Here is a 4,416-nt window from a genome sequence, read left to right as displayed (position 1 = left end):
GTAGGTAAATGCATAAATGAACTGTGGTGTAGCCATACAGTGGAATACTATCAGCAGTAAAAAGGAATGAGCTATCAAGCCATGCAAAAACATGGATAAATCTTAAATGAATATTGCTAAATGAAAGAAATCAGTCTGAAAAGGCTATATATGATTAGAACATATCAGTCGCGCAGTCGTGTCCGACTCTTTGCGACCCCATGAATCGCAGCACGCCAGGCCTCCCTGTCCATCACCAACTCCCGGAGTTCACCCAGACTCACGTCCATCGAGTCAGTGATGCCATCCAGCCACCTCATCCTCTGTCGTCCCCTTCTCCTCCTTCCCCCCAATCCCTCCCAGCATCAGGGTCTTTTCCAATGAGTCAACTCTTCACATGAGGTGGCCAAAGTACTGGAGTTTCAGCTTTAGCATCAGTCCTTCCAAAGAAATCCCAGGGCTGATCTCCTTCAGAATGGACTGGTTGGATCTCCTTGCAGTCCAAGGGACTCTCAAGAGTCTTCTCCAACACCACAGTTCAAAAGCATCAGTAGTTCGGTGCTCAGCCTTCTTCACAGTCCAACTCTCACATCCATACATGACCACAGGAAAAACCATAGCCTTGACTAGATGGACCTTTGTTGGCAAAGTAATGTCTCTGCTTTTGAATATGCTATCTAGGTTGGTCATAACTTTCCTTCCAAGGAGTAAGAGTCTTTTAATTTCACGGCTGCAGTCACCATCTGTAGTGATTTTGGAGCCTAGAAAAATAAAGTCTGATACTGTTTCCACTGTTTCCTGATTCCATTTGTATGATATTTTGAAAAAGGCAGATTTTAGAGGTAATAAATAGATTAGTAGTTGCCCTGAGTTCAAGGTAGAAGAAATTTGAATAGTTGAGGCATATGGAAACTTTTAGGGAAATTAAACTATTTTGTATTATATTGTGTGGGTGGCTACATGACAATACGCATTTTTCAAAACTCAGAACTTTGTAGCACAAAAATTGAACCTTAAAGTATGCAAGTTAAAAAATTCATTTAGAAACTCAATTGATTCCATATTAGAAGGCAGACCATGACAAAATAATCTAAATGTATTGCAGAAACACAGGCTTATCACAGAGACATTGTGGTTTCACTTCCAGACCACCATAATAAAATGAATATTTCAATAAAACAGGTCACATAAATTTTTTGGTTTCCTAGTGCATAGAAAGGAGAAGGCAATGGCACCCCACTCCAGTATTCTTGCCTGGAAAATCCCGTGGAGGGAGGAGCCTGGTATGCTGCAGTCCGAGGGGTCGCTAAGAGTCGGACAGGACTGAGCGACTTCACTTTCACTTTTCACTTTCATGCATTGGAGAAGGAAATGGCAACCCACTCCAGTGTTCTTGCCTGGAGAATCCCAGGGACGGGGGAGCCTCGTGGGCTGCCGTCTATGGGGTCGCACAGAGTTGGACACGACTGAAGCGACTTAGCAGCAGCAGCAGCATTGCATAAAAAAGTTACATTGACACTATATTTTAGTCTATTGAGTGTTCAATCACATTGTGTCTAAAAATGTACATACCTATTTAAAAATGCCTTATTGTTAAAAAATGCAGCTGAGCCTTCAGCAAGTGGTAATCTCATTGCTGGTGGAGAGTCTTGCCTCAGTGCTGATGGCTGCTTACTAATCAGGGTAGTGGTTTCTGAAGCCTAGAGTATCTGTAGTAATATGTTAAAATAAGACAGTAATGAGATTTTCTATGCCAGTTGACTCTTGCTTTTATGAATGATTTCTCTGTAGTGTGCAATGCTGTTTGATAGCATTTTACCCAGAGTAGAACTTCTTTCAAAGTTGGAGTCATTCCTCTTAAACCATATTGCTCTTTTATAAACTAAGATTCTGTAATATTCTAAATCCTTCATTGCCATATCAACAGTCTTTACAACGTCTTCACTGAAAGTAGATTCAATCTCAAGAAACCACTTTCCTTGTTCATCCATAAGAGGTACCTCCTCTTCTGTTAAAGTATTATCCTGAGATTGTAGCAATTCAGTCAAGTCTTCAAGCTCCACTTCTAATTCTATTTCTCTTGCTATTTCTGCTACATCTGCAATGACTTTCTCCACTGAAGTCTTGAACCCCTCAGTCATCCATGACGGTTGGAATCAACTTCCGAACTTCTGGGAATGTTTCTATTTTGACCCCTTCCCTTGAATTATGCATGTTCTTAAGGTCTTCTAGAATGGTAACGTAACTCCTTTCCAGAAAGTTTTCACTTGAATTTGCCCAGATCCATCAAAGGAATCACTATTTATGGCAGCTATGTTGTTGTTCAGTCACTCAGTCATGTCCAACTCTTTGCAACCCAATGAGCTATAGCACGCCAGGCTTCCCTGTCCTTCACTGTCTCCCTATTTGCTCAAACTCATGTCCACTGAGTTGATGGTGGCATCCAACAGTCTCATCCTTTGTCACCCCTTCTCCTCACAGTCTTATGAAATGTATTTCTTAAATTGTAAGTCTTAAAATTAAAAATGATGCCTTGGTCTATGGGCTGCTGTTGTGTTAGCAGGCATGAAGACAACTATAATCTTATTGTCCATCTTCATCAGAGCTCTTTGGTGACTAGGTTCATTGTCCATGAGCAGAAATATTTTGAAAGGAATCTCTTTTTTCCTGAGCTGTAAGTCTCAATGGTGGACTTAAAATAGTCAACAATATTGTAAACAGATGTGCTATCATGCAGGCTTTGTTGTTCTATTTATAGAGCACAGGCAGAATCACATTAGCATAATTGGAGAAGGCAATGGCACCCCACTCCAGTACTCTTGCCTGGAAAATCCCGTGAACAGAGGAGCCTGGTGGGCTGCAGTCCATGGGGTCTCGAAGAGTCAGACACAACTGAGCGACTTCCCTTTCACTTTTCACTTTCATGCATTGGAGAAGGAAATGGCAACCCACTCCAGTGTTCTTGCCTGGTGAATCCCAGGGACAGAGGAGCCTGGTGGGCTGCCATCTATGGGGTCGCACAGAGTCGGACACAACTGAAGGACTTAGCAGCAGCTGAAGGGCCCTAGGATTTTCAGAATGGTTAATGGGTATCAGTTTCAACTTCAAGTCACCAGTTGCATTACCCCTAAGAAGAGTATCATCCTGTCCGTTGAAGCTTTGTAACCAGGCATTGACTCCTTGCTGTGAAAGTCCAAGGTGATGTCTTCTTTCAAAATAAGGCTATTTGTCTATCTTGATAATGTTTGTTTAGTTTACCCACCTTCATTAATTATCCTGCTGCTGCTGCTAAGTCACTTCAGTCATGTCCGACTCTGTGGGACCCCATGGACGGCAGCCTACCAGGCTCCCCCTTCCCTGGGATTCTCCAGGCAAGAACACTGGAGTGGGTTGCCATTTCCTTCTCCAATGCATGAAAGTGAAAAGTGAAAGTGAAGTTGCTCAGTCATGTCTGACTCTTAGCGACCCCATGGACTGCAGCCTACCAGGCTCCTCTGTCCATGGGATTTTCCAGGCAAGAGTATTGGAGTGGGGTGCCATTGCCTTCTCCGCATTAATTATCCTAGCTATATATAACTTTCTGTAGCTTTTACATTAGCACTTGCTATTTCACATTGTACTTTTTATGTTATGGAGACAGTGTCTTTTCTTAAACTTCATGAACCAGTCTCTGCTATCTTCAAACTGTTCTTCTGCAGCTTCCTCACCTCCCATTCACTGCTGGTGGGAATACAAAATAATACAGCCACTTTATAAGAGAGTTTGACAGTTTCTTACAAATCTAAAAATAGTATTATTATACAATCCAGTAATTGCTCTCCTAGGTTTTTACCCTATTGAGTTGAAAACTTGCGTTCATACAAAAACCTGTGCGTGTATGTTTATAACAATATTGAAAACTTTTTCAATATTGGCAAAAATTCAAGCAACTGAGATGTCCTTCAACAGGTGAATGAGTGAGCAAACAGTCATATATATCTATATATAATATTATTCAGTGAAAAAAAAAAGAAATGAGCTATTGAGCCACAAGAAGGCAGAGATGGATCTTAAACACATGTTGTGAAAAAAGTGATTCTGAAAAGGTGACATGTTGTATGATTCCAGCTATATGACTTTCTGGAAAAGACAAAACTAGAGAGACTGTAAGAAAGTGGGTGGTTTCCATAGATCAAGGGAACAGGAGAGGTTTGATTAGATGAAGCACATAGAAGAGTTTTTACAGAGGCAAAACTTATCTGTGTGATATTGTAATGGTGGACTTTATTTATGCATTTGTCAAAACCCATAAAATTGTACAACACAGAATCAAACTTAGTATAAATGTAAACTACATCTTTAGTTGATAATAGTCTAATGGTATTGGTTCGTTAATTATAACAAATGTATCACACTAATACAAGATGTTAATAATGGGGCATATTGTGAGGGATGATG

The 4,416-nt window shown here is 40.8% G+C and overlaps 1 pseudogene; it reads right to left on the bottom strand.

Annotated features, from left to right (window-relative positions):
• Positions 1 to 1,535: 1,535 nt before the first annotated feature.
• LOC138986436 (tigger transposable element-derived protein 1-like) lies at positions 1,536 to 3,693 on the bottom strand (annotated as a pseudogene).
• Between the last annotated feature and the right edge of the window lie 723 nt (positions 3,694 to 4,416).

Source organism: Bos mutus, chromosome X (assembly GCF_027580195.1).
Source record: "Bos mutus isolate GX-2022 chromosome X, NWIPB_WYAK_1.1, whole genome shotgun sequence".
NCBI lineage: Eukaryota > Metazoa > Chordata > Mammalia > Artiodactyla > Bovidae > Bos > Bos mutus.
This window is presented reverse-complemented; position numbering and strand designations above follow the sequence as displayed.